Source organism: Pogona vitticeps, chromosome 2, assembly GCF_051106095.1.
Source record: "Pogona vitticeps strain Pit_001003342236 chromosome 2, PviZW2.1, whole genome shotgun sequence".
NCBI classification, from domain to species: domain Eukaryota; kingdom Metazoa; phylum Chordata; class Lepidosauria; order Squamata; family Agamidae; genus Pogona; species Pogona vitticeps.
In genome coordinates, this window is record NC_135784.1 from 28443832 (window position 1) to 28464378 (window position 20547).

At 44.2% G+C, this 20547-nt stretch overlaps 1 long non-coding RNA gene across 1 annotated transcript; it reads right to left on the reverse strand.

Moving 5' to 3' along the window:
* Window positions 1-7359: 7359 nt before the first annotated feature.
* Window positions 7360-14307, reverse strand: LOC144587569 (uncharacterized). Its single transcript, XR_013542715.1, has 3 exons — window positions 13568-14307; window positions 9010-9126; window positions 7360-7705 (listed from the first exon to the last, which is right to left on the reverse strand). It is a non-coding gene; the product is annotated as an uncharacterized LOC144587569 (long non-coding RNA).
* Between the last annotated feature and the right edge of the window lie 6240 nt (window positions 14308-20547).

The window sequence follows — 20547 nt, forward strand, 5'->3', positions numbered from 1 at the left end:
AGTTATGAGACAAGTAGGAGATTGCTAAGTTTCTGAACAAACAATGGTGGTCCTGGGGATGTTATTGGTCTGGACTCTGTTGAGAAACACTGTCTTACAAGTCTCTGGGCAAGAAAGCTGAGTTACTTCAGTATTCAGCCCAGATTCAAGGCCAGTTCTGACCATGGGAATGAGCACTTGGTCCCAGCACAGGTCCTTGAGGGATCCACTGCTCACATGATTCCATCCCTCCTCCTTGTCATCAGACTCTGCAGAGCTACTGATGATCCAAACAGAACAACCTCCTCCAATCTGAGGTCTTCCAGATGTGGTAGGGAGTGACAGAGGGGTCCTTCTCCAAAGGGCAATGGGTTAGAGAAGCCCAGAACAGTTTTTAATTTGCTCAAACCACAGAAAAGCAAAACAAACCTTATCTAATTGGGTCATCTTTGATCGTGGAGATGTAAATTAAAAAATATATTAAAAAATAAAATTGAGGGAAAAGAATTGCCAGTTCAACAGGATCTTAGAGTTGCCAGTTCAACAGGATCTTAGAGATCTCAGAGATTTTGGGGTCAACTTCTGAAACCAGAGGGCTGGTCACAGAAGTATAGGCAAGAGCATGGAGGAGTCACGGCCAAAATCCCAACTCACTACAGCTTGGCGCATGATCTTTAGATGGCAAGTGACCCAGCTGAAGTGTGTGTGTGGGGAATCACACAGACTCTACTAAAGTTGTCAGAATCTCTTTTGGATAGCTTTGATGACTGGGGCTGCTAAGATGATCTCAGCTGTTCCCTGCAAATTATTACTACCCAGGAAACCCATTGATCATCACAACTGATATTCTGCACATCTGACAGCAGAGGTGGTGAACACATACCCCTACAAATGCTATTGAAATACAAAGCCAATCATTCAGCATCCTTTACTCTACTGGATAGAACCGATAGGAATTGTCATCCAGGAATACCAGAGCGGCCTGTGGCCCCACCCCATCTTATCCCCCGCTTGCCACCCCAGTCAAGACTTCACTTGAGATTTCTGAGACACATCTGTCCTTGTGGTGCAGTGGTTAAACTGATGTACTGCAGCAAAAACTAGGCTCACGACCCAGGGTTCAAATCCCAGGTAGCCGGCTCGAAGTTGGCTCAGCCTTCTATCTTTCCGAGGTCAGTAAAATAAGTACCCAGCTCATTTGTGTAGCCTGCATAATTAACTTGTAAACCACTCAGAGAGTGCTTGAAGCGCTATGGGGCGGTATATAAGCAGCACGCTTTGCTTTCTTTCGCCCTTATTGTTTAACTTGGCCCAATAAATGCTGTAAAATGCTGACAAAACCAAGAAACACAGCATAAAGTGCCACATGAAGTCTGGAACTCTACTTCTCAACCACATGCTGCAATATCAAAATATTGATCAGAGGTCGAGTAATTCTCAGGTTGTCCTTTACCTTATACAATACAATAAGTTTATTTACGGTCCTTAGACCAGTCACATGAGTATAAAACCTTATAAAACCTTAAAATTTCTAACTTTCAGTATTCACTTCGAACGTGTTGGCATATATACAACTGGGAACTGAAATCTAATTGGTATTTGACTTCCGCAGTCGAAGTACAGAACCTCGCAACCCGACAGTGATCTGCACATTAACATCCGAGAGAAGGAACTCAAGCCTATTTCCCTGGCAATCTATCTATTAAGGGGGTTATAGTCTCTTTTCGCACTGCTTCATACAATGGGCAGGTGAAGAACATATGCTGTATGGTTTCGATCTCCCTCAGGTGGCAGGAGCATAGGCATCCTTCAGTCTTGAAAGACTATGGTGTCATGCTCTGTATGGAGGACTTGGAACAGCATCTAGTGTGGCTGAAGAGGCCAATTTGAGAGTGACAATCTCTTCCACACTGAAGACAAATCCAATCTGTCCCCTGTCCAGCTCCCTGGTTTTGCTGCTTTTGTGACTTCCTCTTTGCCTCGGCCTGCTGGACAAGGGCCTCTTCAAAATGGGGAGAGGCCGTGATGCACTGCCTGCCTCCAGGCTGAACGGTCAGATGTCAGGGTTTCCCATCTGTTGAGGTCTATTCCTAAGGCCTTCAGATCCTGCTTGCAGATATCCTTGTATCGCAGTTGTGGTCTCGGCAGGAGCATAACCTTTCAGCAAAAGGGGTATTTTTATACTTCCCTTCTATTACAGCAGGGGGGAGGGCCAAACACCTTGCCAAAGTAAAGGCTCTTCTAGTTCCTTTAATTTCCAAAGACATTAGGTATTTGGCCGGTTCCATACAGTTTTTGATGTAAGCCCTTGCTGTCATGTTTTGAATGCTAGAGAAGTCTGATATTCATTGTCCTCTATTCTTTTGTTTGACTATTTGTTTTGCCTGCTCTATTCCAGAAGATATAAGTGCCTGAGGTGAGAGGCCAATTTTCCCCAAGTAGCCTTGGACCGATTTAACCCACTTAGATTGATAGTTATCATTAAATATTGAGGAAAATAGGCCTTTTGGGGCCTTTAACTGTCCCTTTAGCCACATATATATAGACTGGATACTAATCCAGGCTTCTTCTTTAAGGCATCCTGTTTCTAGCCTTATCCTTGCATTTGACAACAAGGCCAGTGGAGGTGATGGCATTCCAGTTGAACTATTTAAAATCTTGAAAGATGATGCTGTTAAGGCGCTACATTCAATATGCCAGCAAGTTTGGAAAACTCAACAGTGGCCAGAGGATTGGAAAAGATCAGTCTACATCCCAATCCCAAAGAAAGGCAGTGCCAAAGAATGCTCCAACTACCGTACAATTGCACTCATTTCACAAGCTAGCAAGGTTATGCTCAAAATCCTACAAGGTAGGCTCCAGCAGTATGTGGACCGAGAACTCCCAGAAGTACAAGCTGGATTCCGAAGAGGCAGAGGAACTCGAGACCAAATTGCTAACTTGTGCTGGATTATGGAGAAAGCCAGAGAGTTCCAGAAAAATATCTACTTCTGCTTCATTGACTATGCGAAAGCCTTTGACTGTGTGGACCACAGCAAACTATGGCAAGTTCTTGAAGAAATGGGAGTGCCTGACCACTTTATCTGTCTCCTGAGAAACCTATATGTGGGACAGGAAGCAACAGTTAGAACTGGTCATGGAACAACTGAGTGGTTCAAAATTGGGAAAGGAGTACGGCAAGGCTGTATATTGTCCCCCAGCTTATTTAACTTATATGCAGAATACATCATGCGGAAGGCTGGACTGGAAGAAACCCAAGCCGGAATTAAGATTGCCGGAAGAAATATCAACAACCTCCGATATGCAGATGATACCACTCTGATGGCAGAAAGTGAGGAGGAATTAAAGAACCTTGTAATGAGAGTGAAAGAGGAGAGTGCAAAAAACGGCCTGAAACTCAACATCAAAAAAACTAAGATCATGGCCACTGGTCCCATCACCTCCTGGGAAATAGAAGGGGAAGATATGGAGGCAGTGTCAAATTTTATCTTCCTGGGCTCCATGATCACTGCAGATGGAGACAGCAGCCCTGAAATTAAAAGGCGCCTTCTTCTTGGGAGGAAAGCGATGACAAATCTTGACAGCATCTTGAAAAGCAGAGACATCACCTTGCCAACAAAAGTCCGAATAGTCAAAGCTATGGTTTTTCCTGTCATGATGTATGGAAGTGAGAGCTGGACCATAAAGAAAGCAGACCGCCGAAGAATTGATGCCTTTGAATTGTGGTGCTGGAGGAGGCTCTTGAGAATCCCCTGGACTGCAAGGAGAACAAACCTATCAGTTCTAAAGGAAATCAACCCTGAATGCTCACTTGAAGGACAGATCCTGAAGCTGAGGCTCCAGTACTTTGGCCATCTCATGAGAAGAAAAGAGTCCTTGGAAAAAACCTTGATGCTAGGAAGGTGTGATGGCAAGAGGAGAAGGGGACGACCGAGGATGAGATGGCTGGACAGTGTCTGCGAAGCAACCAACATGAACCTGACACAACTCCGGGAGGCAGTAGAAGACAGGAGGGCCTGGCGTGCTCTGGTCCATGGGGTCACGAAGAGTCGGACACGACTAAACGACTAAACACACACACAGATCCCAAGGCCTGTAGTACTACCCTCAGATATTTGAAGCTGTTCACCTGCTCGATACTGTGTCCATTTATTTGCCATGACTGAATCTTGGGTCTCTGTCCAAAGGCACATGCACACATACACTGCATTCCTGTATCATATCTCATATCACTGATTGTTTATATGACATGTGTGCATGTGTGTATCAGCTTTTCTTCTGTTGACTGTTTTCTTCAGAAAATTATTTGGTAGCTGTGGGGTGGTGACAGAGAAAAATTAGAGACATCTGCACGGTGGCAGTGTCACGTTCGCAGGGGGTTTCAACAGGCAAAAGTCCAATAAGCCAGTCCAATATCAGAAGTCCAGAAGATGCAAAGCAGATACCAAAATACCAAAGCCAAAACACAAACGGTAGTCAGAAGTCAGAGTCCAAAGCCAAGGGTCCAGAGAACAAGATCCAAGATAAGCAGGAGCGTGGATGCGAGCCAGAGTGTTGACTTGTTGCTTCCACAAGCTTCCAAGCCTTCTAGGTGCAGATTATATAGCAAAAATAGTCATCAAACTCCTAGAAGCCTTCCATCCTTTTAAAACTCAGGACTGGTTGACCTGATGTTCCTGTGGGAAGCATTCATGTGAGCCTCTGACCTTTGTGACATGACTCTTTACCGAAGCTTAACCCTCACTCTGGCTACTAGGGGAGGAGAATCTGGAGGTGATTCAGCTGTCTATGCTTCTAATTGCCCAGCATTTCCCTCAGCTGTAATTAACCTCTCAGATTCCAGATCTTCTTCGGCCGAACTCATGGCAGGCAGCAGCAAACGGGTGAGCATAAAGGAGCGTTATGTCTGTCCTGTTACAAAAAAGCATTTTGGGGGTACGATAATTAATTGCCAACCAGGAATGTTACTCGGCCTGAAAGGGGAAGGAACGGATGTCCACACATTGCGGCAACGCTTGGCAAGTCCTATCACAGAATGAGTTTCCTAAACTTCATATTCCACTGAGCATTCTTAGATCATCTCTTATCAAATGTTGTGGGCAAAACATTAAAAGGGTGAATACGTATTTTGACGTTGACATGGCCGTGCAATGAAAAAGCTCTCTTTTTTCAGTCCAGGATCTTCGAAGCCTTATTTATGGTTGTTTGGAAGTATTTATTAGCCAGACATTTTGTTGTGTTTGTGGGGAGGAAGCAGGAATGTTTGTATTTTAAATGTTGTAAGCCTGCCCAGAGACCTTTGGGTTGTGTGGGCGGTTTATAAATGAAATGAAATGAAATTAAATTAAATTAAATTAAATTAAATTAATATATATATATATATATTTGGCATTTTACTTAATAGACCCCTATCCCAAATCACCCGGTTATACTAGAACTCCATGGTGATTGCTTTCCATAACTTCTTGGATGCACATTTCAGTCAGTATGACCAGTCTGAAATGTAATTCCAAAAAGATCAGGGATGGAGCAGCTAGTTGGAGTCAACTAGGGATGGGCACAAACTGCTGTCCAGCTGTTTGACACAATTCAGTGTGGCACCTGCATAGGTGTGTTCCGCAGGCGCTGAGCCGTTCCCTTCCCCTCCTCCTCTGTGTGATTGGCCACTCACCACCAGCAGCACACTTCTTTCCTTTGCCTCCTCCACATAGCTGTCCACCCACAAGCAGCCCTCTTAATGAACCACGGACCACAAACCTTCAGATGAAAGAAATGGCTTTGTGGTTCATGCAATTCGGGAGTTCCTGGAGCAGTAGAATAGCCCCTTTAAATATTAGAGATGCCGAACTCCTGGCAAGTTTGGTGAAGATTGGATTACAGTTTTTGAATTTACATCTCCGTGATCTCAGGCAAAGATGACCCACTAAGACACAGGTCTTCTGTTTTTCAGTGTTTTGAGCGATGCAATAACTAGTACTTTCTGTTCTAGGTTTCTCTAACCTGTTGCCCTTTGGAGCAGGACCCCTCTGCCCCTTCCCTGCCACCTTTGGAGAACCCCAGATTAAAGGAGGTTGTTCCATTTTAAATATCAATGGCTCTCCAGAATCTCAAGCCAGAGTGGAGGGATAGAAGCATGTGAGCAGTGGATCCCTCAAGGATCTGTGCTGGGACCAATTGCTCATTCATGTGGTCATAACGGCCCTTGTTCAGTGTTCTGTCCTGTTCTGTTCAGTGTCAATAAAGAAGCTTAAAAGAGAACAAACCTCAAAAGTAGGGATTCGGCTTTCATTTTGTAATGAAAGGGGAAAATGAAAGAGGCTTATATTCCTTTTCATGGTCTTTTCTCAATCTCTCTCCCCCCCCCCAAAAAAAATCTTAAAAATTAATGGTTGGCTTTAATGAAAAAGTGGGCCATACACAAAAATGCTGTCTCTTTTATGAAAAAAATCTTTATGATGTGTACAATGACTGGTAGAATCTGAGTCAATGATCTAGTCATTTGATTCCTGTTCACAATCTTGGCCCTGGATGCCTTCTGTTTCAGGATGGGGATGGCTAAGTTTCTGTGTGACCTTCCCTTCCCTAACCAAAAAGGAAAATTAATTTCCAAACTAGGAAAAATGAATGGGGTGGTTATATTCAGGAACTACTTCCTGTCCTGGAGGCTGACTGGAAAATTCCAAATACATGGTACCAGCTTTTCATCACACACAGAGAGATACTAGTCGACCCTGAGAAATATACCTGGCAGAATTTATATTTTTTATCTGCACTCTTCATAAGATATTGGTGTATGCCTGAAAAAGTGAATTTATGCACCAAAACTTGTACAGAACCTTTCATGGTCTAAATAAAGGCATTACCTCCCTTACATTTGTATTGTATAAAAAGGACCAGATGGCTCTCTCTGTTGTTGTTGGTCAAGGAAGATGTGGAAGAAGGAGATCGGGAGAGGGAGGGAAGGGATGGGAATAGCTTGAAATGGAGGGTAGCAATCGTCCCATATGAGATGAGCTATGTTTTGAGTAGGATGAAGGAAGAAGAAAAACAAGCCACAACTTCTGCTAAACTCTAAGCAAGCTCTTTCAAAAATGATCCTGTTGCTAATTTTTAAAAGTATCAAAAGTGCAGAGGATGGGGGAAAGAGATCTCCTCCCCTCACAACAAACACTGTGATTGGAGGCAAGTAGTGAGATTCTTGCCACAGAGCTGTTCACAAGCCAAGTCGGGCACGCCTTCTCACCCCACCTCCCCCCCCCCCAGCGTATGGATCTGGAGCTACTCCAACCTAATCCAATGAGTGCAAATAGAACAAGCCCATAATGTGAGACCACGTGTTGCATTTTCTGCATGGAAATGATTGCAGGCATTAGCACCGGGTAATTTTTTTTTCTCTCTCTATTTCTGAAGCATTGCAAAGAGGGACAAAAACATGAGTAGAATTTTCCACAAGGACACAAACAGGAATCTGGGAGAGACAGACGTTGCTCTTGTAGAGGAGAACTAAGGTCCAGCCTTCGAGCATCTTCAGCTTACTCAACATCTGGAGAGGGTTGGTTACATTCAGGAGGAGGAAAGGGGGAAGGAGCCTTTCCGTTACACAGATCACTTTCGCAGCATTTCGTCACAAAAATGCCTCTTCTGGTCCTCTGTGTAGTGTTACATCGCTGATTTTCAAACCAATTGTTGACACACCTATATCGCATTCCGTCAAATCTTTTACCATCTGCAAGAAAGGAAACATGTGAATTTGGGACTGTTCCCTTTAGGATTATATAGCCTTACCTTCAGCACCACAGGTGCAAATTGTTGAGGGAGGCTTTTACTGTTACTCACTGCTTTTGCTTATATACTCCCACCAAAGTTCTGCGCAAGGTAGTGGCAGAGTAGTTGTAAGCTCTGCTAGGATGGCGTGCTGAGGGACGGGGCAGCATTTCATTTTCTTCCTATTTTTCAGCTACTCAAGCCACTTTGCACTTAGTGAACTCAGGTAGATCATAGTATTCTGTGGGCTTGTCTGTTTCTCCGAATGTTATGATCTCAAACGTGATTCAAAAATAGCTTCTAAACTTTGAGTTGCCTACCAAAATCTGCCTAATGGAAAAAGCTGCATGGAATAATGTATGTTTTAGCCAGAATGGCATACAAAATGCATATGTTAGGGGACATTACATATTTAAAATTGCAAAATGATCCTGCTTTTTTTAAAAATCTAATTTGGATTATGAAACTGATTGAAACAGACATCTGTTTGAATAGAAATGGGCCCAGACTGGAAAGAGACTGGTTTATACTGGAGATCATTCAGGTTGATAAGAAGAGCCAGGAAAGTTCTACATTGCTAATAATTTGAAGACAAACTTTCTCCAAAAAACAGACAAATACACAAGAAAACAGAAATTCAAGGATATACGTGAGCAATGTGGATGCAGATAATTACTGAAACACATAAATAAATGAACCTGCATACAAGTATACATTGATGAAAATGTGAATTGATGGCAGGGCTGTTGCTGGGGTGGAGCAGTCTTGGCTTTGTACCAAAACACCAGAATTCAGAGGGCACTAAAATCTTAAGGTGAATCTTCTAGTGAGTGTGGAAAACCCCCACAAATGGCAACACCCCCACCCTATTCAATGTCCTTTTTTTTCTGGAGGGGAGAACATAACATCTTCCCACTTGTGGGGTGGTGGGGAGGTGTGGTTATGACCATGCCTCAGGGCAGAGTGGGTGAGCATGTCATTGAAAATTTGAGTTTATGACACACTGGAATGATTTTAGGGGGAACAGGAAGAAAGCAGCTCAATGGTACATGAAATGTGAAAGTACAATTTAAAAAGTGCCTCTTGAACTAATAGGTTTTCCTCAAAAAAAACACCTTCTTGCTTCTCAGCCAAGTCTGGGAACGTAGTTACTGATGACACAGCTTTGAGGTATTAAGTTAAGATCAGACTTCAAAAAACTCTGTTTCTTTAGACTGTGGAGCAAGACAACTGAATGTTTATTTATGTTGCATTCCTGTGCCTTACCAAGAGTATAGACAGATGTTGTTGAACATCCCCCAAACTTTGGCTTGCATTCTCTTTTGTGCCTTTGACAGTTTGCAGGATCCAGAAAGACGCATTCATTACACCTGAGTCCCTGGGCTGTGAGGGAGGAAGGGTAAAAGTGAAAGGAATAATCACTTATTTATTTTATTTTTATTTATTTATTTATTTATTGCATTTATATGCTGCCCATCTAGACATAGTCTACTCTGGGCGGCTCACAACTTAGAAGATAAAAACAATTTAAAATATACAGTTTTACATTAAAAAACAAAATGATATAAAATGTAATATAAATTTACGATTTTAACAGTTAATTTAAAGCAAAGAGTCCCAAGATGGCAAGAATAAAAGAAGAAAAATAAGAATGACTTAATTGACTGAAGGGAAGGCCTGCTTGAATAGCCAAGTTTTCAGCTGGCTTTTGAAAATGCCCAGCGAGGGTGCCAGCCGAATTTCAGTGGGGAGTGTGTTCCACAGCCGAGGGGCGACCGCCGAGAAGGCCCGATTTCGTTTTTTCCTTCCAGGCCTTCCTCGGCGTCAGACCCCTTAGCCGTCCCTGCTGGCTGTGTCAGGTGATTCGGGTAGATCTGGGTGGGAGAAGACGATCTGCCAGGTATTGAGGTCCCAAACCGTTTAGGGCTTTATATGTAATCATTAACACGGAAACAGACGGGCAACCAGTGCAAAGCAGCCAGAGTGGGGGAGATATGTTGGTGTTTTCTCACCCCACTAAGAAGCCTGGCTGCCGCATTCTGGACCATCTGAGGTTTCCGCGTCAGCCTCAAAGGTAGCCCCACGTAGAGTGCGTTACAATGGTCTAATCTTGAGATTACGAGCGCGTGGACTAGAGTAGTGAGGGCCCCCCCATCAAGATAGGGTCGCAGCTGGGCAATCCGCCATAGATGGAAATAGGCAGAGCAGGCCACAGACGCCACCTGGGTTTCCATGGTAAGCGCCGGGTCCAGATGTACCCCCAAGCTGCGGACCTCACTCTTTGCGACAAGGGTCGTCCCCCCGAAAGAAAGGGAGTTGCCTATACCACTGGTGGAAGGACCACCCACCCTCAAGACCTCCGTCTTGTCCGGGTTCAGCCTCAACCCGTTCGACTGCATCCATTCCAGTACAGTCTCCAGGCAGCGCCGAAGGGACAGTATGGCATCCACTGAGGTAGATGAAAAGGAGATGTAGAGCTGTGTGTCATCAGCATACTGGTGACACGATGCCCCACAGACCCTGATGACCCCACCTAGCGGCCTCATATAGATATTAAACAGCATTGGGGAGATGATCGACCCCTGTGGAACCCCACAATTGAGGCTCCACGGGGCCGAGACACTCTCCCCAAGCTGAACTCTCTGGGGTCAGTCCTCCAAGAAGGAACGGAGCCAGGCAAGTGCCAGGCCACCAATTCCCAACTCAGAGAGCCTCCCCAGGAGGATACTGTGGTCGACGGTATCAAAGGCTGCCGAGATGTCAAGGAGGACCAACAAGGACATATTGCCCCATCGGCCTCCCTCAGCAGGTCATCCATCAGTGCGACCAGTGCCGTCTCTGTACCATAGCACAGCTTGAAGCCCGACTGGAATGGGTCCAGGGCATTGGTTTCGTCCAAGAGCGCCTGAAGCTGATCTGCCACCACCCTCTCAACCACTTTGCTAAGGAAAGAAACATTGGTGACGGGCCTATAATTGCCAATGTCGTCCGTCGCCAAATTTGGTTTCTTCCTAATGGGCCTAATGAGTGTCTCCTGAAGAGACCCATTAATTATTGCGGTGGCCCATTTGGTTGTTACGGGCCTGGCTGCTTTGATTAGCCAGGCCGGGCAAGGGTCGAGAGAAGAGGTGGTGGCCCGACAGCGATCAAGCACCTTGTTTACCAAGTCCGGTCTTACAGGCTGAAAGGAGTCAAGAATTACCAGGCAAGGTGGAGCGCTGAACATCTCTGCTCGATCCATTGTATTTAAAAAAGAGAAAGGTCACGACGGATGGCCTCCACTTTAGATTTTAAAAATGCTGCAAATTGGTCAGGTGAAATACTAGAGGGAGGCCCTTCACCCAGACCAATTCCGGATAGATCGCGAACTATACAGAAAAGTTCTGCCTGCTGGTTGGAAGCTTCGCTTATCTGGTCAGCGAAGTAAGATCTTCTAGCAGCCTTTACCTTGGCTAGGTAACGGTTAGTTGCGATCCTGACAGCTATTTTATTATGACCCGTCGGTTTCCTTCTCCAAACGCACTCTAGCCGTCTCCTTAATCGCGTCATTGCTCGTAGATCCTGATTATACCAGGGTCCTGGCCGAGCTCTGCTTCTGACAGGGCGTTTGGGAGCGATTGTGTCTATGGCCCTAGTAGCGACGGAGAACCAGCCATCAACCAGAGCTTCGACAGGAGCGCCAGACAGTTCTGCTGGAATCCCTCTCATGGTATCCTGGAAACCCACTGGATCCAGTAACCTTTGAGGGCGGACCATCAAAATAGATCCATGCTCCCTACAAGGAGAGAGTGCCATTGCGAGGTTACATTTTATTAGGTGATGGTCTGACCATGACAAGGGGACTGACACAAAGTCAGTCACCATTAGACCACGCTCACTACACTCGGTGGAAAAAACCGGGTCGAGCATGTGGCCACCCATGTGTGTGGGGCCGTTGACATGTTGGGATAAGTTCAAGGAAGCCATGGTTTCCAGGAACTCAAGAGCTGGACCGGATACCTCCACCTCCGCATGGATGTTGAAGTCACCCAGGACCAGAAGTCTCGGGGACTCCAACAGTGCCGCGGAGACGAAGTCCGCCAGCTCCGGTAGGGATCCCAATACCATCCCTAGCCCCAATTCGCACATGAAGGGCCTCCCGACCTGGCTTCACGACCGAGGAGCGCCTAGTAACCTCTAGAGACTTTCTATAGACAATGGCAACTCCTCCCCCCCGTTGCTCCAGTCTGTCCTGGTGCTGGACTGCATAACCTGGAGGACAGGAAAGGGTCAGAGGAACCCCTCCTTCCCCACCCATCCAGGTCTCAGTTATGCATGCCAGGTCTGCATCCTCCTCCAGAATAAGATCTTGAATTAGCTGGGATTTGTTGGATACAGACCTGGCGTTCAACAGGACCAGGTTCAGAGTAGAGGGCCAGCTAGGCTGCCTACCTCGATATTGGCAGTTGGTCACAGTGCCAGAACAGTGAACAGCCTTCAAACATCTGTTCACTGTTCTTCTAACACGAGTAGGCATTGTACCAGCACCATATCTCCCTTTACCCGTAATCACCGTGATGTTAGAACCCTCGCTGGGCCTGCAGGCCTTCCTCTCCATATCAGTCAGAAAAATAAGAAGAAAAGAGAGAAGAAAAACTAAATAGGCAAAATACTATTAGGTGATACAGCAAAACAGTAATAAAAATTAACAAATAATAACTGGGAAAAACATTAATAGCAATGAAACAATTACAATAGGCATCAATTATAATTATATCCAAATTAGAGAAATTCAATAAAATTCAAATTATACAGTTTAAATAAATATAATATTGAAATTTAAAATATAACTTGTATTTAAAACAAGCTACTATCAAATGTGAGATTTAAGAAGAAGAAACCTGCTAAATCAGACCAAAGGTCTAATCCAGTATTTTTTTTCCCTTGGGATGTAAATGTTCACTTTATTTTCTGTTAATACACGTTAAAAACATCCAAAGGATTTCTCCATTTAAGATTAGGAGAGCACTGGGGCATTTTTGATATTTTGGGTTGTTTTTTTCTGAAAAAGACTGCATTCCCCCCAGACAGCCCATGTTTTGAGCAAAGCCTTAAATTTTGCAGAAAAAGCAACGTTTCTAGTAGAAATACAAAGTTTTCATTGAAACTACAAAGTTTTGGTGCACATCCCCTTCCCCGCAATGGTGCAATGAAACAAGGGCAAGTCCTGTCGCTCCCAAGCATGAGCAAATAAATCTCCTAGAAGTTGACAATATGATCACTTGGTCACTAAAGATGAGAACACCAGCCAAATTGTTACAGTCTCTTTTTTGTTCTCATGGCGAACAGTCGGATATTCCAAACACGTATGCAGGACATAAAAGCACCCCTAGATTCTGCTGCTGATAATCACCTTAGTAAAGCAGAGCTGGAAGGGACTTTATGGATCAGCAAATTTTTGCAAGTTTTTGCAAGTACAAAAACTCAGGCCATCTTTTTGTCTGGGAAATCTCAAGAAAGAAAGAAAGAAAGAAAGAAAGAAAGAAAGAAAGAAAGAAAGAAAGAAAGAAAGAAAGAAAGAAAGAAAGAAAGAAAGAAAGAAAGAAAGAAAGAAAGAAAGACAGACAGACAGACAGACAGACAGACAGACAGACAGACAGACAGAAAGAAAGAAAGAAAGAAAGAAAGAAAGAAAGAAAGAAAGAAAGAAAGAAAGAAAGAAAGAAAGAAAGAAAGAAAGAAAGAAAGAAAGAAAGAAAGAAAATACCATCGCAAGCTGTAGGACTGAGAAACATCTAGATTTATAACCCAGCCCTATATGCCCTTTCATCTCCCGGTCTCTTACCAATAACGAAGAAAAGCAGAAAAGAGAAACCAAAGAGAAAAATCTTATCCATTTTGAGTCTCTCTCTTCAGCTGCTCAGAAGAGTAAATTTGCCAGGGATTGCAGAAACCTCTGTAGTGGAGAGACCTTGGGGTACCAGCGTAACTCTTTCCCCATTTATACTTTCTAAGATTCAGGAACGGCCAATGGGGTGAGCTTGATGTTACGGCAATGCCTTCTTCTGGGAAGAGTTGTGGAAGTCTGATGCTCCTAATTAGTGGATGTGATAATCTTTTAAGAACAGTGTGCATGTTGACAGAGCTGTGTGGGTCTTCTCAAGAAAGCAGTGTTATCTGTTTCCAACTCTAGCACGTACAGGTTGTGTGTGTACGTGCTTATGTTTGTTTTACATGAAGTCCAAATTCTCTCCCCAGCCCTTTGCAGAAACGAAACAACTTCAGTCTCATGTGAAATTCTTTTCCAGCTATTGTGCAAATTGCAAGGATGAAGGAAGGCAGGTTAGGAGGGGGGATAACACTCTATTCAATTCTTGGTGCAAACCAATGTGGACCCAAGGACATTATTGGACATCTCAACTCAACACTTACATAAATCTCATTGAACCACTGGGTCTTCTCTAGCTGGAACTAACAATTGGGTTTAGCCCAATGCCATTGTCTTTCATGGCACTTCAACCCTATGAGCCCTGAATCAATTGCAATTTTAAACGACTGATATGGCATTAGATGGTTTCCCTGTTCTTCTGCTGTCCAGATTTCTGATGCACTGAGGTTGAAGTGTTTACCTGCTTCTAATAAACGAAAGAGGAATTAAAGGGTTCCTGCTTTCATTCTCAGGCTTTCCCCACTTGTATGGAACCCCTCTCATTGAGCACAGGTCAGGCAAGCCCCTGGATTGCAGCAGGGAGTCTTTAATTGGCAGCTATATACTCCTGCCAATGACATGGATCTTGGCCCACAGGGCAAGTCTGCCATCTCTAGAATTATGCTTATTAGGGGTGGGCCCATCCAATTTTTGGACACCAAAAAACTAGGTTTTCCATGAATTCCCCAATTTTGAGAATTTCAACCCACAAACATGTGCCTGCAGAATTTTTCCTTCTACTCATCTGGACAAGAGGGAGGCCTCATTCTAGGTCTTCCTCTAAGTTTCCTGTTTTCCTGTTTCCTGCTTCTTGGGAGGAAGCTGCTGCAATGCTTCCTGGGGGTGATGGGTTTGTTGTTGCCCTTTATGGTCTCTAAAATAGAGCTCCTGAAACGCCACTACCTCCAGGAAGCATTGCAACACAAAATGAAGGCTTAGAAGAAGGCCTGGAAGAAGGTCTTGAAGTTAACCAGGAGACTGGACTGTGCTGGAATTGCAACTTGCATATTACACCTTTGGGGGGATTGGATTGGAGGGACTTTGAGTGAATGCCAATCGCTTAGAGTAGCCAATTGATTCCCTCTCTACCTCAGATTCCTTTTCTTGTCTTTTTACCTCAGTCAGGGTTCTGTCAGGGTTCAGTGTCAGAGGAAATCAGTTTGCCAACGTCAGGGTTCAATAGATTTATAAGTAAAAAGAGATAAATTTAATTAAACTAACTATACAATAAAGAGTGGCCTAGTTGGGGTAGACTTGTCAAATATTAATCTGCTCTATAGGCCTCTGTCTGGACTTTCCTCTGCTATGTAGCTGGAAGTTTTTATTGTTATAATTTTAATTCAGAATTTTACCACATATTCTGTTGAATAGAAGGCAGACAGGTGTTTATGGGATGGAGCTTTCAGATGGTTATCTGGAGAAGTGGTCCCCCACCCATTCTGACACCACAGACTGGTTGTGTGGGGCGGGGTCTGTGCGCAGGGGAGCAGAGCACATCCCCCGTGCTTGCACACATGCGCAAAGGGGCGGTGCTCGCTTGCACGGGTGCACAGGCACTCATGCACATACGCGAAGGGGTGAGGCTGCTCGTGGGGTGTGCACGCACATTCATGTGCATGCGCGAAGGGGCTGTGCGGTTAGGCATGTGGGGGGCAGAAGATCTGTCTCCCCGGTCTGGCCAAATAACATGGTCTTAAGGGTTCTACAGAAAAAGAAAGATAACACAATTCAATAGATCTTCTTTATCTAAATTCTTGATTTTCTCTGTAATAAAAATTTGTGGCAACCCTTTCCAGGGATTTTAGATAAGAATACACAGATGTGGGTTACCATTCCTCCTCCCCCCCCTTTTTTGTGGGAGACATTCTGGGACTATGCAGCTTGCTTAAGGCCACACTGCCTTAGAAAGAAAGAAAGAAAGAAAGAAAGAAAGAAAGAAAGAAAGAAAGAAAGAAAGAAAGAAAGAAAGAAAGAAAGAAAGAAAGAAAGAAAGAAAGAAAGAAAGAAAGAAAGAAAGAAAGAAAGAAAGAAAGAAAGAAAGAAAGAAAGAAAAAGAAAACACTATTCTGGACAGGACCCAACATCAAACAAGATTTTTTCAAAAAAAAAATATTCTCATATACATCCTTTTTTACGGTACATCTCAAAGTATGATAACCTTTGGGTAGTTATGTTTGTTTCTTGTCCAAGTTTAAGTTTGATTTTACAAATAATGATAAATTTTGGCTGGTCATGTAAGGGCCCCACACATGGTGGAGGGTTGTATGCACAGAGGTGATCTCAGCAATGGTCAGGGACCAGTATTCCCAAGAATTTGACTTTCCTTGAGCTCTTCCCAATTGCAGTAGCAGTTAAGCTCTGGCAGAAGGCATTGAAGAATAAAAAAAGTTAGGTGGTCATATGATAACCAGGCAGGGGCCAAGGTGGTCAGCAGAGAGTCACCCAAAAGGGTTACACAGCTGGTACGCAGGCTGGCCCTAGTAGACTTGGCAGGCTTACACATAGGGAACATTCTGGTCTTTTTTCCTAGCAAGGATCCTACTGTCTCTTGGCTCACCGCGGACGCAGTGATACTCTAGATATGGTATCACAGCCTCCTCTATGAGCCTAGAGATAGTACTGTAGGTATCTTCAGACAAAGGGCCCCACGCCCAAAACAATGCACGTACACCTGGCAGCAATTTTTTTTCTTCAGCCAGGTGCAGGGCCACCCTGACACCTGTGGTTCATTTTTTATTTAACAGGCCATAGTTGGCTGGGAACAGGTTTCTCCAAGGGATGAAGGTAGATGGAGCCTTACTGCCTTTTGAATACCATGTGCACTGTTGAAGCATCTGGGCAACATATGCTGGTCCGAATAGGAGTCCCAATTGCTCTATCCGGTCTACATGCTTGTCTTCTTTGGTGCAATCAGGCGGAGGAGCTGGTGGTCAGTTCAAAAAAGGACAAGCTAGGAAGAGCACTGCACTAGTGGGATGTGCTATTCGAGGAAGGGGACTTGGCCCTACTATTAAGATAATCTAAGATTGACCAGTCGGGCAAAAGTGATCATGTGTGGTCAAAACCATGGAATAAGGGGTGCCCTTGTCCACTCTGGGGAGTGTGGGCCTTCTCGGAGCTTCACCTCCAAGGGGATGGCCCGGTCTTATTACATGCGGATGGTACACTGTGGATAAGATACCAATTTGCAGGTGTTGCCAGGGAGGTGATTGATAGGGTGGGTTTTCTACCTGACAACTTTTCTTTCCATTCCTTTAGGATTCAGGTGGTGATGGAGGTGGCAACACTAGATCTACCCCCAGAGCACACAAAAGAGATTGGCAGGTGGCGGTCATTGACTTGCAAAACCAACCCGCCTAGAGTGGTCCTTGTGTGACCAGATAGGCGGGATATAAATAAAATAAAAAAACAAACAAACAAACAAACAAACAAACAAATAAATAAATAAATAAGTTTCTTTTACCTCATTTTTACATTTTTTAAAATTTATTTATTTTTTACAGTATTAAACTGTGCCATATGGCTTGGGTCCACACTGAGCAGTGTACAACAAAGAACTGGACACAATTAATAATCATAAAACACAACATAAAATTGATATGACATTATAAAATAAAATAATCAACAGAACAAAAAATCAGAAATCAACTAGAGTAAATTCATTCATTCATTCATTCATTCATTCATTCATTCATTCATTCATTCAGGTCAATGGAATGAGATCTAGCTGATCAGGTAGCATTTTTTATTAGGTTGCTAAATATGCAACAGCCAATGGCTGGTGATGAAACCTCGGGCTTCATGGAGCAGTGTGCAAATCAAGGGGCATGAGATGGAGCCAGATAATGCCCTTTTTGTGGTGCCACCTTGGCTGCAATAGCCCACTAGATGTGCTGCTGCTACAACTAGGGGGAAATGACTAGTTGCACTCATTCATGCCTGGTGCCTCAATAATTTGGTTCAGTCTTCTGTCGTTGTCAAGACGCGTACTACGTGATGATGTGCTCAGGACTCTTGCAATGTGGACATAAAAGGTGACCAGGGCTATTGGGTGCAGGTTGACACCACGGCAGGGGTAGATGGATTCGACACACAGAAATTTCCTACAAAGTGGCATTCCTCTTCCACAACAGTGGAATACACCTATTGGACTGGGAGCATGTGTGGCTAAATGATGTACAGGGAGCCTCAGCTCATTGGCTGCAGCCAGAGCTCATTGGTTGTCTGGTGAGAGGTGAGGAGCTTCTGTGGAGGTTGGGTCACTGCGGTGGATCCAGGTGATCTTGAGGCAGCAGGCAGGAACCTGTCATCTCTGGGTACAAAAGAATCTCCTTAAGGGGAGTTGGGGGTGGGATGTGGGGTTTGGCCAAGCTCAGGGGCTGAAGGGCCAATTCTGTTCCCAGGTGGCAAGGAGCCATAAAGTGGTGCCTGCCCACGTGGCCTCCAAAGGTCTGCCACTCCTGGTCCTCATCAAACTGCAGAGGGTGTGTGTGTGTGGATCCAGTGCCCATGTCGGGCCAGAAATTAACTGCTGATGTAACCAATCAGGTTCTGTGCTTTCCTTCAGAGAGTGGACTAGATGTGATTATTGTACTGTTGATTGAAGGACTATGGATGGGGGAAGAGGGACCTCCAGTCTAATTTGCATTGATTTCTATGTCATGTAATCAACATAAAATAATGTGAATACGATTATCCCAGTTCTGGAGCATTTCCTGTATTATATGTTAGTCTAGTTGCCCCCTTTAGAGCTGATGTCCCTGAGCTTATAAGTGTGAGTGAGTGATGTGGCTTTAGCAGAACATAAGGATGTTTTTCTCAGCTAATTCAGGCTAGTTGGGAATGGCTGAAAACAAAGAAACCAGCTTTTCCAAAGAGCTTCTTTGCAAACACCTTCCTTTAAGTTGTTCATGTTGGGGGGGGGGGCGGAGGCCCTGGCAAAACAAGGTTTCAGTAGTAGAGAGAGAACACCCACATGAGTATTGGGACGAAGACGACATGTCCCTTTGTGTGGAAGAAAGAATAAAAGGGAGGGGATCGGTGGGAGCCTGGGAAGCGAAGATGGCCTGAACTTTGAAAGAGTGAGTGGTGAGTGGAGAATATCAGCATCACGTTTAGTGGGACAGAATTAATGGGATGGGATTACCGTAATTAATTTGGACTTGTGCTCTGAGCACTTGGGCAAATGGAAGTTTGGAAGTTTGGAATGCCTGCCTGCATGGAAAAGGATTCCAAAACGTTTTGCAACACGTGTTCCTGAGATATCACCAAATGTCTGTGTTGCCATCATGACACCGTTTCTAGAAGACCTTCTTTCTTCTAGAACTGGGACGGTGTATTTAGATACATCATGTTTTTTGCCAGAACATAATGACACCTCCTTGAACGCCCATTCGTATTCCTTGCTCAACTTCTGAATAATGAATAAATTGACCTCACGCACCTGTCTCAACACATTTCGTCCTGGTTCTCCTCTGTGGTCAGAACTCAGATACCCAAAGATGAACATCACTTTTCTGCTCGGCTTTGTGATGCTGGTCTTCTGCTCTGCAGGTAAAGAGGAAAGTGGCTCAAGGGGAAGCCTACAGAGAAGATCATAATCGGGAAGGTCTCAGTGGGTCATTTTTGGATAGGAAGGTCATTCAGACATTAATGCCCTTGACAGAGGATTGCATTAGCTTAATAAAGGGGAAATGACAAATTGAGAGGTTCTTCTAGGGGAAAGTTGGCAGAAGTGACTAAGCCGCCTGAGGTGGAGCAGGAAACACTATCCCCTCAAGTCAAGAGGCAAAATACGTAAAGCCAGCCAAATTAGTTAGCCGCATTTGTCGATCAACACCCCCCCCACACACACATGCACCTCTCTCTAGCATTAAAAAGCTATTAGCAGCTATCTAAGGGGGTGGTGCTCATGAAGTGGATGGGTTAGGGGTTACGCAATCTCTAATTTTATTTTCTTTGGTATTTGCTAGCCCCCCTGAGAGACAATGCCAACCTAGTAATAGATTATAAAAATTGGGGTGGATTTCAGGCAGCTAGTGATAACCTTGCATCATTAATTAACAGCTACATGTACTTGTTTGGCATGTTCTGATTTATACCATACAGCAATAGCATATTGTGCTATGGAGTAGCACAGGGACAAAGCTGTTGTTCTTGTGAGTGTACACTCCAGTCTGACCCAGGCAGTGTCCTATATATGTTATTTCTGGCTGCAACTATCTGGTGTTTAGATGATGTTCTTCTAAGTCAGAGATTGATCTGGAGTGATACCCAAATACGTAAGGGCAGGGCTATGTTCCAAAATCTTGCTTTCCCAACTAACTTGGAACTTCTCTGCTGCTCTGTTCTTTAAGTGGAAAGCACAGATCTGTTTTAAAGGTTTGTTTTTGTTTTTGTTTCTTTAGTTTTTCTGTAATATAAGAAAATACCTTCTATTGCAGAAATTAAGTCTTCTAATGTGAACGATGCTACCCAATGGGAATGTGTCCCTTCAATTTCTCTGGTGCCTGTGCCTGTCTTGAAATACAACAGACTCTTCAGTTTTGAAGTAGAATGGGGACCATGTCTATCAGACTATGAGCTTTAGTAAGGAGGTCAGATTTTTTAAAGCAGTG